The sequence below is a fragment of the Hyla sarda genome, chromosome 1 (genome assembly GCF_029499605.1).
Source record: "Hyla sarda isolate aHylSar1 chromosome 1, aHylSar1.hap1, whole genome shotgun sequence".
NCBI classification, from domain to species: Eukaryota; Metazoa; Chordata; class Amphibia; order Anura; family Hylidae; genus Hyla; species Hyla sarda.
This window is the reverse complement of record NC_079189.1, coordinates 250,625,344-250,648,885: the sequence shown is the minus strand read 5'-3', so window position 1 is coordinate 250,648,885 and position 23,542 is coordinate 250,625,344. Positions and strand designations below refer to the sequence as shown.

The 23,542-nt window shown below is 44.5% G+C and overlaps 1 protein-coding gene across 7 annotated transcripts in view; it reads left to right on the top strand.

Moving 5' to 3' along the window:
• The window catches only part of LOC130367743 (tyrosine-protein kinase ZAP-70), a 318,125-nt gene that overhangs the window by 144,059 nt on the left and 150,524 nt on the right, over positions 1-23,542 (top strand). For 3 of the 7 annotated variants that reach the window (XM_056570502.1, XM_056570449.1, XM_056570496.1), the window contains exon 1: positions 6,212-6,299. The exons of the other annotated variants lie outside the window; for them this stretch is intronic. The gene's annotated coding sequence lies outside the window, so the exon portion shown is untranslated. Of the gene's footprint in view, positions 1-6,211; positions 6,300-23,542 lie in introns of those variants that run through there. 7 annotated transcript variants of the gene reach the window in all.

Genomic DNA, 23,542 nt, shown 5'->3' with positions numbered 1-23,542 from the left:
TTATAATGCATGATTCGCCTGGAAATACGCGGTCGTTTGTTCGACCAGATATAATTAAAGGAGTCTCTTTGCAAAGCAAGCAAATCACGCTTTGCTACAAGTATAGGTAGTGTTCTAAACAAATACAACAACTTAGGTAAAACTACCATTTTTATCACGTTCACCCTACCTAACCAAGAAATATAAGGATAATTCCACTTGGCCAGATCAGATCTAATAGATTTATAAAGAGGAACAAAGTTAGTGCTATACAATGATGAAATGGATGGGGTAAGTTTCACGCCCAGATAGGGCAAACCCGCATTAGCGTTTTTAAAGTGAAATGTACGTTCAATGGTGCGTTGCAAGGATTCCGATATATTACAATACATAATTTCAGATTTAGTAACGTTGACCCTCAACCCCGACTGCAGAGCAAAGGAGTCCAGCACCTTAAAAAGGTTGGGGAGGGAAATGAGGGGGTTTGTAAGGGTTAGCAATAAATCGTCAGCGAACAAGTTCACTTTATATTCTGAAGATCCGATAGTGGTACCTGAAATATCAGGATGATCTCTAATCATTTGTGCCAGTGATTCCATAATTAATGCAAAAAGGGCTGGGGACAGGGGGCAGCCCTGACGAGTACCCCGGCCTATAGAAATCGGACAGGGAGAGGTAGATGGCAACTTTAGATTTGCAGTCGGGGTGGAGTACAGAAGGTGTAGAAGAGAAACAAATGGGCCAGCAATGCCAAACTTGTGTAAAGTGGCAAACAAAAAAGGCCATGATACACAATCAAAAGCCTTCTCTATATCCAAGGCGACTACAATGAGAGGGGTTGTGGTAGTCCCCGCCCACTGTATTTGGTCAATGACTTTCCGAACATTATCTGGTGCTTGGCGGCCAGGGATAAATCCTACCTGGTCTTGATGTACCAGGGTAGGAAGATGGGCATTTAATCTTTTTGCTAACAAAGATGTCAGGAGCTTCGCATCAACATTTAACAACGATATTGGGCGATAATTGGCAGTACTTAAATGATCTCGGTTCGGTTTAGGGATAACTGTAATGAGTGCATCTAGAAATTCAGATGGAATAGTAGTCTGTATGCGAAGCGAATTGAAAAATGTGAGTAGATGAGGGAGGAGCAATGGTGCAAATTTTTTAAAGTATGCTGCCGTCAGGCCATCAGGCCCAGGGGCCTTACCAGACTTCAATCGGGCAATGGCATCCGCGATTTCCTCTATTGTAAAAGGAGCGTTTAAAGACTCCCTGGCGTCTGGTGTCAATGATGGTAAAGTAATTAAAGAGAAGAAGTCAGTAAGGGAGGAGGAAAGAGCAGGGGAAGAAGAAGGCGCTGCATATAGAGTAGAGTAATAGGTATGGAAGGCTGTATAAATCTTATCGGGGTGAGAAGTTTGGAGACCCGGTCGGAGCTGCAAGCTATGTACTCTATTAAAAGAGGAGGTTTTTTTGAGCATTGCCGCCAGTAATTTGTCGGGTTTGTTAGCTAACCTGTAATAGGTCGCTTTTGTCCAACGGACAGCTTTCTCAACCTTGGTAGATAGAAGTGCATCCAGCTGTAAGCGGGTCTCCTTAATGGTATGATAAAGGTAAAGAGATGGGTCCTGTTGATGAGCATACGTCAGTCTCTGTAATCTACATTCCAAAGCTATTTGGGTAGCAGTGCGGTCTCGTTTCAGTCCACTAGCTAGGGATATGATACGGCCTCTCATATAAGATTTATGGGTTAAACACACCCATACTGGGGAAGACTCGGGGATTGTGTTGGTATCGAAAAAAAAATTTCAGGTCAGTATCTAGTTGTTGGTGTACCCTCGGCATGGTCAGCAATGCTTCATTCAGGCGCCATCTAAACGGGTATGTAAAGGAGGGCATCAAGTTAAAAGCAGCTAACACCATATCATGATCTGACCACACCGAGGGAACATGACGTGCATACAACATCTGAGGTAACATGCGGGTATGGACCAATATCCAGTCTATCCTGGTATAGTGACCATGTGCAGGCGAGTAATATGAGTAACCCCTAGATACCCCGTTATGTTCTCTCCAACTATCTGCTAAGTCATGGGATACAAACAATTGCTGCAGAAGGCGATGTTGAGACCCCGACCTACGAAAAGGGGCAGAATTAGATCTATCCAGTTTACCATTAACTATCATGTTAAAATCTCCGGCCCAAATCAGCATATCGTACGACAGTGTCTCAAGAAGTGAACATAAACGGGAAAAAAACATAAGAGGGGAGTCCGTTGGAGCGTAAGAGTTAACAATACATAAGGATTTGTCATACAATGTACCCAACAGTATTAGGTATCTTCCCTCACCATTAGTGTTGAGCGGCATAGGCCATATTCGAATTCGCGAATATTCGCGAATATATGGACGAATATTCGTCATATTCGCGAATATTCGCATATTCGTAATGTTCTCGTTTTATTTTCGCATATGCGAATATTCGCGTGTGCGAAAATTAACATATACGAAAATTTACATATACAAAAATTAACATAAGCTAAAATTCGCATATGCGAAAATTATCATATGCGAAAATTCGCACACCAGTCTCACACAGTAGTATTAGAGCCTTCTTACACCACATAAGCTGTAAGTAGAGAGGGATGATCACTGTGATGTGTACTGTGAAAAAAATAAATAAATAAATAAAAAAAACGAATATTCGTAATTACGAATATATAGCGCTATATTCGCGAATATTCGCGAATTCGCGAATATGCGATATTCGCGAATAAAATTCGAATTGCGAATATTCGCGAGCAACACTACTCACCATCCACCAACTCCCTCCGTACCGTGAAGGGGAAAGAGTTATGAAACAAGGTCATGACTCCTCTGCATTTAGTCGTGAAAGACGAACAATGATGTCTAGAATACAATCTGTGTAAGTGTGACGATTTAGAGGTGAGCGTAAAATGGGTTTCCTGGATACACAATATGTCAGGGTGTAATTTTAGGTAATCTATAAAGGCCTTACTACGTTTACCTGGGGCGTTGAAGCCCCGCACGTTATGTGAGAGAACCTTAGCCATAACACCAATCCAGAGGAGACATGCCATCATACATACCACACCCAATAATCAGTACCCAGAGATGGATAGGGAGACCAGCCATCAGCACCAATTGCGGCTGCTTGCCGTCAAAAAACAGAAGTGCATCGTACCTATAGGAACAGAAAACAAAAAACAAACAAACATAAAAGAAAAAAAAATAGAAAGGAAAACAAAAAAACGTCCATATCACAGGAAAGGCGGGCGGCCTTATCAAGTCGCCCAGCATTCTTCCTATGTCCCACGAAGGGATGATGGGGTGCAGTAGTCTGAACCACGATCCAGCCTCGCCATGGAAAAATTGTAGAAATCAATAACAGCGGAGATGGGGGGTGTAGAAGGAGAACAAAAGTCCCGGCTCACAAAGTGTAGAGAGGCAACAGCTTAGCGTCCAATAAGCAAACAACTGTTTAAAAAAATGGAGAACCCACGACAATCAAGTAGCAGGGTCCTCTCGCAAAGGGTCAGGGGGTCTACATTTCTCTTTCCCCACAGTAGACCATTCTCGGTTCACTCGTCTAGGCCTTTGAGGTAGAGGTGGACTATCCACCAAAGTTATGCGGGCATGTGAAAGAATTTCTTTGGCTTCCAGCACAGTATGGACATTGTGCGTGCGACCACTAGCCTGGAATATTAAGGAAAAAGGGAACCCCCACCGGTAGCGTATGCCTTCTTTTTGAAGTGTAAGGGTAATGGTGCGGAATTCCCTGCGCCTAGCTAGGGTGGAGGGGGCCAGATCCGAAAAAATGCGCACAGATGGAGGGACCCCAGGTAACGCTGGGATGTTTCTGGCCACCTGCAGGATGGTGTCTCTCACCTCAGGATAATGCAGTTTAAGTATTATATCCCTCGGATAGTCGGGGTTCTTGGGCCTGGTCAGGGCTCTATGTATGCGGTCAAAGCGCAATAGTTCTGGTTCCAGCTGCGGGGCCAATGCGTAAAAAAGGGAAGAGATCACCTTAGTAAAGTCAGTCACCTCCTCCGGGAGACCACGGATCCGTAAGTTAGCGCGGCGTGAACGGTTCTCCAAGTCCTCAAGTTTCAGCTCGAGGGCCTGTAGTTGCGCAGTGTGATCCTCCAGGTCATGCCGATCAGCTTCAATGGCGTCAGCCAGGTCGTCAATCCGCGCTTCAGAGTCAGCTACTCTCTGCCCCAAGTCTTTCAGCTGGGAGGATAGGTCTGCCACCGCCTTAGACAATTCAGTTTGAAAGAGGAGCTTTATGTTCCGGAACATCGAGTTAGGCGACAAGTCTGTAGGGCCTTGCGACTCCTCCTCTGAATGCTCCGCTGGAGAGCTGCAGCTTGGCTCCGCCATCTTGGAGCGCCGGCTTGTTCTGAAGATATCAGGTATAGACTGCGAGAGCCGTTGCGAATTCTGCCTTTTTGTGCCCTTCTGGGATCGCAGCATATTCCCCACCCGGCAGGGTAAGTTCTAACTCAGAGGAGCCCGATATGGGCGCTTTGAGGGGCTGTATAGTTGCGGTCAGCACGGAGCTCACACTACATGCGTCCTCTCGCGTGAGCTGCGCGCATGCGCCCCCTTGATCTGACCTTTTGATCGCTTTTTATTCCTCTTTTCATGATATAAAAAGTGACCAAAAATAAGCTATTTTGGACTTTGGAATTTTTTTTGTACGTACGCCATTGACCATGCGGTTTAATTAGCGGTATATTTTTTTAAATCGGACATTTCCGCACGCGGCGATACCACATATGTTTATTTTTGTTTTTATTTACACAGTTTTTTTTTTTTTTATTATTGGAAATTCCGGGTGATTCAAACTTTTATTAGGGGAAGGGATAATTCAAAGGGTTAATTATTTTTTTTACACTTTTCTTTTGCAATATTATAGCCCCCATAGGGGGGCAATAACATTGCATTTACTGATCTTTAACACTGTTCAATGCATCTCCATAGAGATGCAATGATCAGTGTTTTCGGCAATTGATTGCTCTGCCTGGATCTCAGGCTTTAAGCATTCAATCGGGATCGGACTGCAGGAAGGAAGGTAAGAGACCTTCCTCCTATAATACAGCTGTTCGGGATGCCGCGATTATACCGCGGCGATCCCGAACAGCTCCCTGAGCTAGCCAGGCACTTTTACTTTCACTTTTAGCTGCGTGGCTCAGCTTTGAGGGTTAATAGCGCGCGGCACCACGATCAGTGCCGCGCGCTATTAGAGGCGGGTCCCTGCTTCACTATGAAGGTGGGCCCGCCATGATATGATGCGGGGTCACCGTGGGACCCCGCGTTATATCACGGGAGCGGGACCAAGGACGTTCTCATACATCCTTGGTCCTTAAGGGGTTAAGCATAGAGATTTCATTTTTAAAAGTCTGCTTTATTTTGAAGTAGTACAATAATAAAAAAACTATATAAATTAGGTATCATTTTAATTGCATTGACCTACAGAGTAATGAGAAAATGTCATTTTTACTGTTAAGTGCACTCTGTAAAAACATAACCCTGCTGTACATTTTTAGGTAAAATAAAAGATTTCTTTCCCCTCCTGGCAAACCAAACAGAATATATGTCACATAGTTGATGGCCATTAAATTTATAATTTGGTTACCCCCCATGGTGGAAAAACTATGCCCTGAGAGCAGGATAGACTGTGATCTCTGAACATGCATTCTATTGGAGCTAGTAACATTACTGCAGGGAAATGCTGTATGCCATGCTGCTGGGTATAGATGCGAGGGCTAGGAAACAAAGCAAAAAGGATACCAGTTGTATCCCTAAGCAGAAGTTGGTGCTATGCAAGGTAAGCCTCTGTAATAGAGAGTGAGGGAGGATGACAATCTGAGTAGACTGATGGAGAGTTGCAACCATAAGAGAGCTGTAGTGGATGAGCATCAACTTGAGTATGGATAGAGAAGAGCCTCCACATGTGACAAGGGACAAGCCATATTGATATTGATACAATATAATATTTAAAATCTCAATTTCTTACTAAACACATAAACTGGGCTTTATTTAATGTCACAGACATGTACATTTCAATTTGTCATGAACTGTAACGTCATCGTAAAGGTTGAGCTTTGCAGGTGTAAGCATTTCTGTATCTTATGAAACCATCAACCTTGTGTTCTGATGTTCACATTGCTCCTCCTTCTCTTCCCCTTCTTTGAAATGAGGGCACATTCATCTAAATGAGTTGTTAGAAGAGTCTGTTCATTTATTGCCTGCACAACCCCACACATTGGAGAGTTCATCGCAAGATTCAGGTATTCTTTTAAAACATGTTGCATTTTAGGTGCAGTATATAGGAAAAACGATATTTGATAAAAAAAAAGATTGGCCATGGTCAACAAAAGTGAGATGGGCAAGAAAATAGAGGAAGTTTACTGGTTCAAATTGAAAGGTCAGATTTAAAGAGCTTTTTCTAAACAGTTACAGAAATAAAAAAGTAATTGGCCAGAAACATCGTGAGAAGGCAACAACTATAGCAGCACCTTCTTTCTGGTCAGTGGTCAGTAGTGGAAGAAGTGCCTTTACACCTACACTACATATAGGATTTACATAAGAAAACCAAACGTATGTCCCCTGATGTTATTCTTGGTGTTTTTCTTAGTCTGAAAGCACAAGTACTCAAAAAACTCTTACAACTGTGGGTAACTTCTTAAATTATTATTATTAATTATTGTTGTTATACACTCACCAGTTTTGACATTTAGTGTCGTAAAATCTTTATCCTTCATAGAATCTTGATTTTGTGTATATGTCCATGTATAACACTACTCTAAACTCCTTTTTTGGTACATAACTTGTTTGTGCTAAATAATTATCGTAATGCTATAGGATATATGGGTTATTACATAGTTACATAGTTACATAGTCAGCACGGTCGAAAAAAGACATATGTCCATCAAGTTCAACCAGGGAATTAAGGGGTAGGGGTGTGGCGCGATATTGGGGAAGGGATGAGATTTTATATTTCTTCATAAGCATTAATCTTATTTTGTTCCAGGAATGTATCTAATCCTGTTTTAAAGCTGTTAATTGTTCCTGCTGTGACCAGTTCCTGAGGTAGACCGTTCCATAAATTCACAGTCCTCACGGTAAAGAAGGCATGTCGCCCCTTGAGACTAAACTTTTTTTTCTCCAGACGGAGGGAGTGCCCCCTCGTCCTTTGGGGGGGTTTAACCTGGAACAGTTTTTCTCCATATTTTTTGTATGGGCCATTAATATACTTATATACGTTTATCATATCCCCCCTTAAACGTCTCTTCTCAAGACTAAACAATTGTAACTCCTTTAATCGCTCCTCATAGCTAAGATGTTCCATGCCCCATATTAGTTTAGTCGCGCGTCTCTGCACCCTTTCCATATAAACAATAAACAAGTGGAGACCCTGAGACAATCTCAAAAATGAATGTGTGGTATAATCGAATGAGTAAACATTTTATATGAAAGAGCAAAAGACATATCTAAGTATTAGTTATGTATATACGTAGTGATGCACAGTTTAATACCTTTACATTTCCTTACATTTTATTTATTTTGACAATTCTGTAGCAGATCTACCGAATATTTTTCATTGCTACTCTCTACATCAGCTCAGTACATAAAGGAATATTTTTAACACAAAAGACGTTGAGAAGGCAGCATGACCTACTTAGCTATAAACTACGCTGAACTTCATCCCCACCCTCTTCAAATCACCTGCATAAATAGCAAGTCTGTTGTGTGGAGCTGTAGTGGTGTTCATTGCCCTGCCCTAATATACTATTACAATGAACTTTGTTATTTGTATACTAAAGGGTGAAAAGGTTACGTTGAAATTAGATTCTAATATTGCGTTAAAATGTTAAATTTGTGGTTCAACACAACATTTTTATCTTAGATAAAGCCACTCCTAAAGGGAATGTGTCGTCTAGATTTTTTTAAATATATTTATTTAAATAGAGACAGATACTAAACATGTTCTTTTTTTTCTAATCTGTTTCTATTTTATGAATGTAATTTTGTTTATATTTCATTAGTTTTTACATTATTATGGGGGCAATCACCTAGCTGTTTTTAACAGCAAGTCCCATGGACACAGGCAACAATAGACAGGAGCTGTCCCTTCCACATTGATTGGAGACATTACTGGGCATTTTCTTTGTCATTCTCTGGGCATTCTCAGTGGTCATTGTTACGCCGAGCGCTCCGGGTCCCCGCTCCTCCCCGGAGCGCTCGCTACACTCCTCTCACTGCAGCGCTCCGGTCGGTTCCACGGACCCGGGGCGCTGCGATACCGCCTCTGGCCGGGATGCGATTCGCGATGCGGGTAGCGCCCGCTCGCGATGCGCACCCCGGCTCCCCTACCTGACTCGCTCCCCGTCTGTTCTGTCCCGGCGCGCGCGGCCCCGCTCCCTAGGGCGCGCGCGCGCCGGGTCTCTGCGATTTAAAGGGCCACTGCGCCGCTGATTGGCGCAGTGGTTCCAATTAGGGTAATCACCTGTGCACTTCCCTATATTACCTCACTTCCCTTGCACTCCCTTGCCGGATCTTGTTGCCTTAGTGCCAGTGAAAGCGTTTCCTTGTGTGTTCCTAGCCTGTGTTCCAGACCTCCTGCCGTTGCCCCTGACTACGATCCTTGCTGCCTGCCCCGACCTTCTGCTACGTCCGACCTTGCTTCTGTCTACTCCCTTGTACCGCGCCTTTCTTCAGCAGCCAGAGAGGTTGAGCCGTTGCTAGGGGATACGACCTGGTCACTACCGCCGCAGCAAGACCATCCCGCTTTGCGGCGGGCTCTGGTGAAAACCAGTAGTGACTTAGAACCGATCCTCTAGCACGGTCCACGCCAATCCCTCTCTGGCACAGAGGATCCACTACCTGCCAGCCGGCATCGTGACAGTAGATCCGGCCATGGATCCCGCTGAAGTTCCTCTGCCAGTTGTCGCTGACCTCACCACGGTGGTCGCCCAGCAGTCACAACAGATTGCGCAACAAGGCCAACAGCTGTCTCAACTGACTGTTATGCTACAACAGTTACTACCACAGCTCCAGCAACCATCTCCTCCGCCAGCTCCTGTACCTCCTCCGCAGCGAGTGGCCACTTCTGGACTACGACTATCCTTGCCGGATAAATTTGATGGGGACTCTAAGTTTTGCCGTGGCTTCCTTTCCCAATGTTCATTACACTTGGAGATGATGTCGGACCAGTTCCCCACTGAAAGGTCTAAGGTGGCTTTCGTAGTCAGCCTGCTGTCTGGAAAAGCCCTGGCTTGGGCCACACCGCTCTGGGACCGCAATGACCCCGTCACTGCCTCTGTACACTCCTTCTTCTCGGAAATTCGAAGTGTCTTTGAGGAACCTGCCCGAGCCTCTTCTGCTGAGACTGCCCTGTTGAACCTGGTCCAGGGTAATTCTTCCGTTGGCGAGTATGCCGTACAATTCCGTACTCTTGCTTCTGAATTATCCTGGAACAATGAGGCCCTCTGCGCGACCTTTAAAAAAGGCCTATCCAGCAACATTAAAGATGTTCTGGCCGCACGAGAAATGCCTGCTAATCTTCATGAACTTATTCACCTAGCCACTCGCATTGACATGCGTTTTTCCGAAAGGCGTCAGGAGCTCCGCCAAGATATGGACTCTGTTCGCACGAGGCGTTTCTTCTCCTCGGCTCCTCTCTCCTCTGGTTCCCTGCAATCTGTTCCTGTGCCTCCCGCCGTGGAGGCTATGCAGGTCGACCGGTCTCGCCTGACATCTCAAGAGAGGACACGACGCCGCATGGAGAACCTCTGCCTGTACTGTGCTAGTACCGAACACTTCCTGAGGGATTGTCCTATCCGCCCTCCCCGCCTGGAAAGACGTACCCTGACTCCGCACAAAGGTGAGACAATCCTTGATGTCCACTCTGCTTCTCCACGTCTTACTGTGCCTGTGCGGATGTCTGCCTCTGCCTTCTCCTTCTCTTCTGTGGCCTTCTTGGACTCTGGATCTGCAGGAAATTTTATTTTGGCCTCTCTCGTCAACAGGTTCAACATCCCAGTGACCAGTCTCACCAGACCCCTTTACATCAATTGTATAAACAATGAAAGATTGGACTGTTCCATACGTTTCCGCACGGAGCCCCTTCTAATGAGCATCGGATCTCATCACGAGAGGATTGAACTTTTGGTCCTCCCCAATTGCACCTCGGAAATTCTCCTTGGACTTCCCTGGCTTCAACTTCATTCCCCAACCCTGGATTGGTCCACTGGGGAGATCAAGAGTTGGGGGCCCTCTTGTTCCAAGGACTGTCTAAAACCGGTTCCCAGTAACCCTTGCCGTAACTCTGTGCTTCCTCCAGTAACCGGTCTCCCTAAGGCCTATATGGACTTCGCGGATGTTTTCTGCAAAAAACAAGCGGAGACTCTACCTCCTCACAGGCCTTATGATTGTCCTATCGACCTCCTTCCGGGCACTACTCCACCCCGGGGCAGAATTTATCCTCTCTCTGCCCCAGAGACTCTTGCCATGTCTGAATACGTCCAGGAGAATCTAAAAAAGGGCTTTATCCGTAAATCCTCCTCTCCTGCCGGAGCCGGATTTTTCTTTGTGTCCAAAAAAGATGGCTCTCTACGTCCTTGCATTGACTACCGCGGACTTAATAAAATCACGGTTAAGAACCGCTACCCCTTACCCCTCATCTCTGAACTCTTTGATCGCCTCCAAGGTGCCCACATCTTTACTAAATTGGACTTAAGAGGCGCCTATAACCTCATCCGCATCAGAGAGGGGGATGAGTGGAAAACAGCATTTAACACCAGAGATGGACACTTTGAGTATCTGGTCATGCCCTTTGGCCTGTGCAACGCCCCTGCTGTCTTCCAAGACTTTGTTAATGAAATTTTTCGTGATCTGTTATACTCCTGTGTTGTTGTATATCTTGATGATATCCTAATTTTTTCGGCCAATCTAGAAGAACACCGCCAGCATGTCCGTATGGTTCTTCAGAGACTTCGTGACAATCAACTCTATGCTAAAATTGAGAAATGTCTGTTTGAATGCCAATCTCTTCCTTTTCTAGGATACTTGGTCTCTGGCCAGGGACTACAAATGGATCCAGATAAACTCTCTGCCGTCTTAGATTGGCCACGCCCCTCCGGACTCCGTGCCATCCAACGTTTTTTGGGGTTCGCCAATTATTACAGGCAATTTATTCCACATTTTTCTACCATTGTGGCTCCTATTGTGGCTTTAACCAAAAAAAATGCCGATCCCAAGTCTTGGCCTCCTCAAGCGGAAGACGCCTTTAAACGACTCAAGTCTGCCTTCTCTTCGGCTCCCGTGCTCTCCAGACCTGACCCATCTAAACCCTTCCTATTGGAGGTTGATGCCTCCTCAGTGGGAGCTGGAGCTGTCCTTCTACAAAAAAACTCTTCCGGGCATGCTGTTACTTGTGGGTTTTTTTCTAGGACCTTCTCTCCGGCGGAGAGGAACTACTCCATCGGGGATCGAGAGCTTCTAGCCATTAAATTAGCACTTGAGGAATGGAGGCATCTGCTGGAGGGATCAAGATTTCCAGTTATTATTTACACCGATCACAAGAACCTCTCATACCTCGAGTCTGCCCAACGGCTGAATCCTCGTCAGGCCAGGTGGTCTCTGTTCTTTGCCCGATTTAATTTTGAAATTCACTTTCGGCCTGCTGATAAGAACATTAGGGCCGATGCTCTCTCTCGTTCCTCAGATGCTTCTGAAATTGAACTCTCTCCTCAACACATCATTCCTCCTGACTGCCTGATTTCCACTTCTCCAGCCTCCATCAGGCAAACTCCTCCAGGAAAGACCTTTGTTTCTCCACGCCAACGCCTCGGAATCCTCAAATGGGGTCACTCCTCCCATCTCGCAGGTCATGCGGGCATCAAGAAATCTGTGCAACTCATCTCTCGCTTCTATTGGTGGCCGACTCTAGAGACTGATGTGGTGGACTTTGTGCGAGCCTGCACTATCTGTGCCCGGGATAAGACTCCTCGCCAGAAGCCCGCTGGTTTTCTTCTTCCTCTGCCTGTTCCCGAACAACCTTGGTCTCTGATTGGTATGGATTTTATTACTGACTTACCCCCATCCCATGGCAACACTGTTATTTGGGTGGTCGTTGATCGATTCTCCAAAATGGCACATTTCATCCCTCTTCCTGGTCTTCCTTCAGCGCCTCAGTTGGCTAAACAATTTTTTGTACACATTTTTCGTCTTCACGGGTTGCCTACGCAGATCGTCTCGGATAGAGGCGTCCAATTTGTGTCTAAATTCTGGAGGGCTCTCTGTAAACAACTCAAGATTAAATTAAATTTTTCTTCTGCATACCATCCTCAATCCAATGGACAAGTAGAAAGAATTAACCAGATCTTGGGTGACTATTTACGACATTTTGTTTCCTCCCGCCAGGATGACTGGGCAGATCTTCTACCTTGGGCCGAATTCTCGTATAATTTCAGAATCTCTGAATCTTCCTCCAAATCCCCGTTCTTCGTGGTGTACGGCCGTCACCCTCTTCCCCCCCTCCCTACCCCCTTGCCCTCTGGTCTGCCCGCTGTGGATGAAATTTCTCGTGATCTTTCCATCATATGGAGAGAGACCCAAAATTCTCTCTTACAGGCTTCTTCACGCATGAAGAGATTCGCGGATAAGAAAAGAAGAGCTCCTCCCATTTTTCCCCCTGGAGACAAGGTATGGCTCTCCGCCAAATATGTCCGCTTCCGTGTCCCTAGCTATAAGTTGGGACCACGCTATCTTGGTCCTTTCAAGATTTTGCGCCAGATTAATCCTGTCTCTTACAAACTTCTTCTTCCTCCTTCTCTTCGTATTCCTAATGCCTTTCATGTTTCTCTTCTTAAACCACTTATCATTAACCGTTTCTCTCCCAAATCTGTTCCCCCCACTCCTGTCTCCGGCTCCTCGGACATCTTCTCCGTCAAAGAAATTTTAGCATCTAAAAAGGTCAGAGGGAAAACCTTCTTTTTAGTGGATTGGGAGGGTTGTGGTCCAGAAGAGAGGTCCTGGGAACCTGAGGACAATATCCTGGACAAAAGTCTGGTCCTCAGGTTCTCAGGCTCCAAGAAGAGGGGGAGACCCAAGGGGGGGGGTACTGTTACGCCGAGCGCTCCGGGTCCCCGCTCCTCCCCGGAGCGCTCGCTACACTCCTCTCACTGCAGCGCTCCGGTCGGTTCCACGGACCCGGGGCGCTGCGATACCGCCTCTGGCCGGGATGCGATTCGCGATGCGGGTAGCGCCCGCTCGCGATGCGCACCCCGGCTCCCCTACCTGACTCGCTCCCCGTCTGTTCTGTCCCGGCGCGCGCGGCCCCGCTCCCTAGGGCGCGCGCGCGCCGGGTCTCTGCGATTTAAAGGGCCACTGCGCCGCTGATTGGCGCAGTGGTTCCAATTAGGGTAATCACCTGTGCACTTCCCTATATTACCTCACTTCCCTTGCACTCCCTTGCCGGATCTTGTTGCCTTAGTGCCAGTGAAAGCGTTTCCTTGTGTGTTCCTAGCCTGTGTTCCAGACCTCCTGCCGTTGCCCCTGACTACGATCCTTGCTGCCTGCCCCGACCTTCTGCTACGTCCGACCTTGCTTCTGTCTACTCCCTTGTACCGCGCCTTTCTTCAGCAGCCAGAGAGGTTGAGCCGTTGCTAGGGGATACGACCTGGTCACTACCGCCGCAGCAAGACCATCCCGCTTTGCGGCGGGCTCTGGTGAAAACCAGTAGTGACTTAGAACCGATCCTCTAGCACGGTCCACGCCAATCCCTCTCTGGCACAGAGGATCCACTACCTGCCAGCCGGCATCGTGACAGTCATTCTAGGGGTGGGGCTAATTTTTAAGCAACAACTATCACCTTGTACATGTACACCCTCATATGGGTCAGTAGGTGGAAAATTGAAAATGTTATGATTTTTTAGAAGGTGGGGTGAAAAAAAACGAAAGTGCAAAAAACCCTGAGTCCTTAAAGGAGTACTCCGGTGGAAAACTATTTTTTTCAAATCAAATCGTGCCAGAAAGTTAAACAGATTTTTAAATTACTTCTATTTAAAAAATCTTAATCCTTCCAGTACTTGTCGCTCTATGCTCCACAGGAAGTTATTTTCTGTCTGACCACAGTGCTCTCTGCTGAGACCTCTGTCCATGTCAGGAACTGTCCAGGGCAGGAGAAGTTTCCTATGAGGATTTACTTGTACTGTGGACAGTTCCTAACATGGACAGAGGTGTCAGCAGACAGCACTGTGGTCAGACAGAGAAGAAATCCAAAAAACAAAAAGAACTTCCTCTGTAGTATATAGCAGCTGATAAGTACTGAAAGAATTAAGATTGTTAAATAGAAGTAATTTACAAATCTGTTTAACTTTCTGGTACCCTTGATTTTTAGAAAACTGTTTTCCACTGGAGTACCCCTTTAACCCCTTCCCAACCTATGACATACCTGTACGTCATGGGTGGCAAGGTGTTCCCGACCCATGACATACAGGTACGTCATGAACATTACTGCCGCTACTCGCGGCACCCCGCAGCGCCCGGAAAGATGGTGGCTATCACTGATAGCCAGCCATCTTACCATGTGACCACGGGGGGTTTCATCCCCCACCCACCCCAGCGATCGCTGCTATCAGCTGGTCAAATCTGACTAGCTGATAGCAGCGTTTCGCTATCAGAATACTTAGCAGCGCGGTGTGTGAGTCCCGATCACGGGGATCGGGACACACACCGCTCTGCTAAGTGTCCCTGACCCGTCCCCCAGCCGTCACTTACCCGTCGGAGCGGTGTCCCGAGCGGTCCCGGCGTCCTCCACGCGGTCCCGGCTGCGCTGCGTCCCGGAGGTGAGTTTCCGGCAGCAGTGCGGCATCTTCATTGGCAGAAGTGAGATCGCCGTAAAGCGATCTCACTGCTGCCTCTGAGAGTTTCAAAACTGCAACTCCCAGCATGCCCAGACAGCCTTTGGCTTTCTGGGCATGCTGGGAATTGTAGTTTTGCAACATCTGGAGGTCCACAGTTTGGAGACCACTGTATAATGGTCTCCAATCTGTGCTCTTCCAGATGTTGCAAAACTACAAATCTCAGCATGCTCAGTCTGTCAAGGCATGCTGGAAGTTGTAGTTTGGCAACATCTGATCCTTCAGATATTGCCGAACTACAACTTCCAGCATGCCTGGGCAGTCTGGGCATGCTGGGAGTTGTAGTTTTGCAACAACTGGAGGCACACTAGTTGGGAAACATTGTCCGTTTCCTACCTCAGTGCCTCCAGCTGTTGCAATTGTTGCAAAACTATAACTCCCAGCATGCACTGACAGACCATGCATGCTGGGAGTTGTAGTTTTGCAACAGCTGGAGGCACACTGGTTTGGAAACACTAAGTTTGGTTGAAAAACACTTGAAAGTTTATTACTTAACTTAGTGTTTCCAAACCAGCGTTCCTCCAGCTGTTGCAAAACTACAACTCCCAGCATGCACGGACAGCCAAAGGGCATGCTCGGAGTTTGCAACAGCTGGATGTTTGCCCCCTCCCCCCAATGTGAATGTACAGGGTACACTCACATGGGCGGAGGTTTACAGTGAGTGCTGCAAGTTTGAGATGGCGCAAATTTTGCGCTGCAGCTCAAACTTCCAGCGGCAAACTTGCTGTGAACCTCTGCCCATGTGACTGTACCCTAAAAACACTACACTACACTGACACTAACCTAAAATAAAAAGTAAAAAACACTACATATACACATACCCCTACACAGCCCCCCTCCCCCCAAAAAATGAAAAACGTCTGGTACGCTACTGTTTCCAAAACGGAGCCTCCAGCTGTTGCAAAATAATAACTCCCAGTATTGCCGGACAGCCATTGACTGTCCAGGCATGCTGGGAGTTTTGCAACAGCTGGAGGCACCCTGTTTGGGAATCATTGGCATAGAATACCCCTATGCAAATCCCTAATTCAGGCCTCAAATGCGCATGGCGATCTCTCACTTTGGAGCCCTGTCGTATTTCAGGGCAACAGTTTTGGGACACATATGGGGTATCGCCGTACTCGGGAGAAATTGCCTTACAAATTTTGGGGGGCTTTTTCTTCTTTAACCCCTTATGAAAAGGTGAAGTTGGGGTCTACACCAGCATGTTAGTGTAAAAAAAAAAATTTTTTACACTGACATGCTGGTGTTGCCCTATACTTTTCATTTTCACAAGAGGTAAAAGGGAAAAAAGACCCCCAAAATTTGTAACGCAATTTCTCCCGACTACGGAGATACCCCATATGTGGGCACAAAGTGCTCTGGGGGCGCACAACAAGGCCCAGAAGTGAGAGTGCGCCATGTACATTTGAGGCGATTTGCACAGGGGTGGCTGATTGTTACAGCAGTTCTGACAAACGCAAAACAATAAATATCCATATGTGACCCTATTTTGGAAACTACACCCCTCACGGAATGTAATAAGGGATGCAGTGAGAATTTACCTCCCACAGGTGTATGACAGATTTTTGGAACAGTGGTCTGTGAAAATGAAAAATAAAATTTTTGATTTGCACAGTCCACTGTTTCAAATATCTGTCAAACGCCAGTGGGGTGTAAATGCTCACTGCACCCCTTATTAAATTCCATGAGGGGTATAGTTTCCAAAATGGGGTCACATGTGGGGGGGGGGTCTACTGTTCTGGCACCATAGGAGCTTCCTAAATGGGACATGCCCCCCAAAAACCCTTTCAGAAAAACTCACTCTCCAAAATCCCATTGTCGCTCCTTCCCTTCTGAGCCCTCTACTGCGCCCGCCGAACACTTTACATACGCATATGAGGTATTTCCTTAATCGAGAGAAATTGGGTTACAAATTTTAGGGTGATTTCTCTCCTTTTACCCCTTGTAAAAATTGAAAAATTGGGTCTACAAGAAAATGCGAGTGTAAAAAATGAAGATTTAGAATTTTCTCCTTCACTTTGCTGCTATTCCTGTGAAACACCTAAAGGGTTAAAACACTTACTGAATGTCATTTTGAATACTTTGGAGGGTGCAGTTTTTATAATGGGGTCATTTATGGGGTATTTCTAATATGAAGACCCTTAAAATCCACTTCCAACCTGAACTGGGCCCTGAAAAATTACGATTTTGAAAATCTTGAGAAAAATTGGAAAATTGCTGCGGAACTTTGAAGCCCTCTGGTGTCTTCCAAAAGTAAAAACTTGTCAATTTTTTTATGCAAACACAAAGAAGACATATTGTATATGTGAATCAATATGTAATTTATTTGGAATATCCATTTTCCTTTCAAGCAGAGACTTTCAAAGTTAGAAAAATGCAAAATTTTCAAAATTTTCATGAAATTTTTAGATTTTTTACCAAGAAAGGATGCAAATATCTGTGAAATTTTACCAATAACATAAAGTAGAATATGTCACGAAAAAACAATCTCGGAATCAGAATGATAAGTAAAAGCATTCCAAAGTTATTAATGTTTAAAGTGACAGTGGTCAGATTTTCAAAAAATGCCCAGGTCATGAAGGTGAAAATGGGCTGGGTTATGAAGGGGTTAAGGGGTTAAATTTATGGCTAACATAAATACTTGATTTTAACAATAAGTCATTTTCTGATAAGACATTCCCTTTAACAAATTTCTCTGTTATTTTTATCTCATAAAAATTAAATCATGGGCCACATTTTCTATTTCTATAGCTTCCTTCTATGACTTTTTCCATAATTTGCCTCTATGACCAGTTATGTATATTATATAGATTATGATCTGGACTGTGTTCATACATTCCAAATTGCGGTAAAACACATCATTTTGCAACGGTTTTGGTAATTTTCGGTAAAATACTGCAAAAACGCATGTAGTAATTAGTCACGGTACGGCTGAGCCACAGCATGTGAACACAGCCTTGTGGTGTTTGTTCACATGTTCAGGTTAATTGGAATTATTGAAAACAAAGAAAGCCAGAAATGCATTTGAAAAGAGGACAAATTCAAGTTTCTCCTTTATACATGTCCTCTATTTATGATCTGTCCCTGCTTTGTATTCAGTAATTCCCTTTGTATGGACAGTTTTCTTGTTATATAAAGCTCGTGCTCACTTGTAATGCGGAACAACATTTAACCCCATAAGGATCAAGGACGTACCGGTACGTCCTGAGTCCTTTCCCTTTCTATAACGCGGGGCCACGATGTGGCCCCGCGTCATAGCGGGTCGGACCCAGCCTCCAACAACGGCCAGGACCCGTGGCTAATAGCGCATGGCAGTGATCTCGGTGCCGCGCGCTATTAACCCTTTAGACGCGCGTTCAAAGTTGAACGCTGCGTCTAAAGTGAAAGTGAAACCATGCCGGTCAGCTCAGGGAGCTGTTTGGGATCGCCGCGGCGGAATCGCGGCATCCCGAACAGCTGTTAGACACGAGGAGGGTCTCCTACCTTGCCTCCTAGTGTCCGATCGCCGAATGACTGCTCAGTGCCTGAGATCTAGGCATGAGCAGTCAAGCGGCAGAATCATCGATCACTGGTTTCCTATGACAAACCACTGATCAATGTAAAAGATCAGTGTGTGCAGTGTTATAGGTACCTATGGGAGGTATAACACTGCAAAAAAAAAAAAGTGAAAAAAAAGTGAATAAAGATTATTTAACACCTTCCCTATTAAAAGTTTGAATCACCCCCCTTTTCCCCTTTAAAAAAAAAAAAACAGTGTAAATAAAAATAAACATATGTGGTATCACCACGAGCGGAAATATCCGAATTATAAAAATATATCGTTAATTAAACCACACGGTCAATGGCGTACGCGCAAAAAAATTCCAAATTCCAAAATAATGTATTTTTGGTCACTTTATATATCATGAAAAAATGAATAAAAAGTGATCAACAAGTCCGATCAATACAAAAATGGTACCGCTAAAAACTTAAGATCACGGCGCAAAAAATGAGCCCTCATATCGACCCATACGAGGTAAAAAAAAAAGTAATAGGGGTCAGAAGATGACAATTTTAAACGTATACATTTTCCTGCATGTAGTTATGATTATTTTCAGAAGTACGACAAAATCAAACCGATATAAGTAGGGTATCATTTTAATCGTATGGACCTACAGAATAAAGAGAATATGTCATTTTTACACAAAAATTTACTGCGTAGAAATAGAAGCCCCCAGAAGTTACAAAATTGCGTGTTTTTTTTTTCAATTTTGTCTCACAATGATTTTTTTTTCCGTTTCGCCGTAGATTTTTGGGTAAAATGACTGCAAAGTAGAAAGTGCAAAAACGGAAAAACCCCTGGTCCTTAAAGGAGTAGTCCAGTGGTGACTCAGTGGTGAGCAACTTATCCCCTATCCTAAGGATAGGGGATAAGTTGCAGATCGCGGGGGGTCCGACCGCTGGGGCCCCCTGCGATCTCCTGTACGGAGCCCCGACAGCCTGCGGGAAGGGGGCGTGTCGACCTCCGCACGAGGCGGCGGCCGACACGCCCCCTCAATACAACTCTATGGCAGAGCCATATCAGTCGTCCGGCACAGTTTCCCTGCGGCGTGCATCGGAGGGAAACTGATGCTAGAATTGATCCCATTCATTTGAATGGGACAGTTCACAATCATCCAGCATCTCAATTTTGACGCCGGATGGTTGGACATGCCGGAGGGCACCGTTGCCCTGTCCGTTGCCCAGAAACAATGGACACCGCATTCCATACAACTGATGACAAGTTTCATCAGTTGTGGCATCAGTTGCGTCGAGATTTAGGCTGAGTTCACCTATGCCGGATGCCGGACATATGTGAACCCAGCCTTATTCTTGATGGCAGCATGAGTCTTCTACTTGTTGCAAGAACGGGGAACTGTAAGGCTGAGTTCACATATGTCCGGCATCCGGCATAGGTGAACTCAGCCTAGATCTTAACGCAACTGATGCAATAACTTATGACAAGTTGCCATCAGTTGTATGGCATCCAGAATCCATTGTTTCTGCACAGTAGACTGGGGAACGCTGCAAGTTGCGTTCTCCTGTCCAGTGCTCTCCGGTGTGTCCAACCATCCGGCATCAAAATTGAGATGCTGGATGATTGTGAACTGTCCCATTGAAATGAATGGGATCAGTTCTAGCATCAGTTTCCTTCTGGTGCACACCGGAGGGACATTATGCCGGATGCCTGATATATGTGAACCATCCATAAGTCTGTATCTATACAACAATGTTCATTGCAAACTTAGGCTGGGTTCACATATGTCCGGCATAGGTGAACTCAGCCTAAATCTCGATGCAACGGATGCCACAACTGATGACAACTTGTTATCAGTTGTATGGCATGCGGCGTCCATTGTTTCTGGGCAACGGACAGGGGAATGCAGCAAGCTGCGTTCCCCTGTCTGGTGCCCTCTGGCATGTCCAACCATCCGGGGTCAAAATTGAGACGCTGGATGATTGTGAACTGTCCCATTCAAATGAATGGGATCAGTTCTAGCATCAGTTTCCCTCCAGTGCACGCCGGAGGGAAACTGTGCCGGACGACTGATATATGTGAACCCAGCCTTATATATTACAATTGTTGCAATAGTTTTTGTTTAGTTCTGCTTCAATTTTTTTTTTAAGTGTAAGTCAGGAACCTGTCACAGAGCCTCACTGCACATGGTCCTGCTTGTCCCCCCACACTTCCTGTATTTCCTCTGCTCTCAGAGACACAAAGACAATAGCTGTAGGGACAAAAATAAACACATTTTTAACCAATGTATATTATAAATTTACATATAATGGTATTATCTACATTATCTAAAAAAAATTGTCAACGACAGGTACACTTTAAATTTTAATATTTCTTTTGTGGCTATAATATCAAAATAGCTTTTAGTGTTTAAAGTGTACATCAGAACAAAATAAGTATGCTCCTAAATCTTTATACATATCAAATATAGACTTTCTCTTGAATGCACAGATGTTTATACTCCAGACTGCTGCCATCCGCTTTCTGACACAAAGGCCCAGATTTACTAAACTCAAAGCTTTTTTTTTACGTTTTCCCAACAGATTTATCAAGTGTTTCTGTCGTGTTTTTCCTGGTTTTTACACTGAAAGCAACAAACCAGCTCAGAAATTCAAAATTGGGGGAATATCCTTTGTTTTTCCATATGTCCCACAAAACCCTAATTCATAGGAATTTTGAAAGCCCTACAAGTTTAGCAACTGAGCCAAAGAGATGCTTCTTCTTTAGTCTAAGCTGAAGTTTGACTATGTTTCCTGCTAATCACTTCAGAGAGAAGATCTTGCTCATTCTCAATAATTAAGTTGTGTCCAATGTAAGATACCATAGACTGAAATATGTATCCTACTTACATATGTTTACATTTATACACATAAATCAAAGATAGGGAAGACTCACTTTAAACACCCATCTTTGGCAAATCGAGCTAGCCAACAATTTACCCCAAGTGATACAAATTTGGAAAACCAGAAAGAAGGTACTGGAGCTCAAGATCATAATGGATATAGGAATAATTGAGTAACTGATCAGTACATGCTACAACAATGTGCTCATTTGTTATGGTAATGAATAATAAAACAGTATCACACTAAAATAACAGACCACAGGGCGCTTGTGCTATTTAATAGTATACAGATAAAATAATGCAATCAAAATATAAAACACATATAAATGTAAGTGATACCATCCCTTGAAAAAGAATGAATAGTTCCGTAGATAGCCTAATATAATTGTCCACCTTGCTCACAACCTTTTCCAATAACTAAATTTGAATAAAACCGCTGCCAATCACCAGGATTCCTGTGAGTGCACACTTAAATACCATGAGGACGCATGCAGTCAGCATACAGAGCTTCATTGCCTTCTTCCTCTCTTCTCCCATATGACCGCCCACCTCATAAATATTCACAGAGGACCCTTTACAGATGTGAGCGCATTGTAGGTAGGCATATGGGAGCAGAGGGGAAGGAGGCAGGGAAGCTCTGTATGCTGGCTCTATTTCGCAAGGGACAGCATTAGCATATTAGCTACAGGCCCTAATTTTGTATCTCCTGAATGGTGTAACCGAGTCACCTGCACTAACCATGGGGTTTAGTGTGGGTAAACCAGCTGTCAGTTTACTTTTAAGGGGTTAAGGAACTTCAGTACAGCATACTGTATTTCCAGTAAATCTGGATAGCTATGTCAATACATAGCTGTGGGAAAATATATTAGACTATCTATGTAGCTATTCACTCTTTTGCAAGGGATGGTATCACTTACATTCATATGTGTTTTATTTATTATATTGATTGATTAACTGATTGATATTTGATAGTTGGTATTTGTCTAATTACAGAAACTATTTTGTGGCATGGTTGAACACATGATTTGTAAATATTCAATAGGAAATCATGTATGTATCCTGTAGGGTAATTGGTGAATTCTGCCAACTCCAGTGTAATTCTACTAGTGTCAGTTGTTAAAGTGGTATTCCGGCTTTAGACATTTTATCCCCTATCCAAAGGATTGGGGATAAGATGTCTGTATGCGGGGAGCCTGCCACCGGGCCCCTGCGATCTCCCTGCAGCACCCGCATTATGTGCGGAGCTGCGTCTCCAGGCTCGGAAACCCTTGTGACATAACCGCCGTTACGCTCCCTCACATAGACATGAAGGGAGGGGGCGTGGCGTTACGTCACGTCTTCAGTTTCAAAAACTTCCGGTTTCCAAGTCTGGAGATGCAGCTCCGCACATAAGCGAGTTCTGCAGGGAGGTCACGGGGGTCCCAGTGGAGGGGCCTCCCCGCGATCAGACATCTTATCCCCTAACCTTTGGATAGGGGATAAAATGTCTAAAGCCGGAATACCCCTTTAACTAAGCTTAGTCATGCAAAGTGACATTAAATAGGCATGGTATAAAATAGTGGGGAGTATATTTAATAAAAATAAGTACATGTTCCTTTAATATACCATACATGACCGTGTATCCAAGATATAAATATAGCATTAGCATACATAGGCTTTACTAAAATAACTATTAAACAAGGGTTATAATCCATTTTAGGGACAAAAGTTTTAAGAATAAACATGTTTATTTTAGCCCAAACATATATTTCTATTACATAAAACTTAAATAACAAAAATTCATATATTTCATCACCTTATTATAATCTATAAAAATAACTTTTAGGGATAGAGTCACGTGGAGTATTTTTCTGCGTGTTTGCTGCTTCATATTTTCCTACCCACTGAAGTAAATGGGTAGCAAAATGGGTAGGAAAATACCCAGCAAAATACAGCACGTGTGCCCTACCCTAAAAATATTTTAAAGCATTCAGGAACCTATAGACAAAAAGAGGCCCAAAACAATATTGAGTGTATTATATTCTCTCTGTGAAGTCGCAGAAAAACACAGGCAAGCCTATAGGCTATTAGAAAGAGACAGACATATACAGTCCAATTTTAACCAGGCCTGTTTTAATGATCATTTATCTAAATGATATTACTGTACTACTGAGATTTAAAGCAACTCGCCACATCTTTCCTTACAGTTAGGTTGCAAGAATTACACAGGCTTAGCAGCTATGCCTG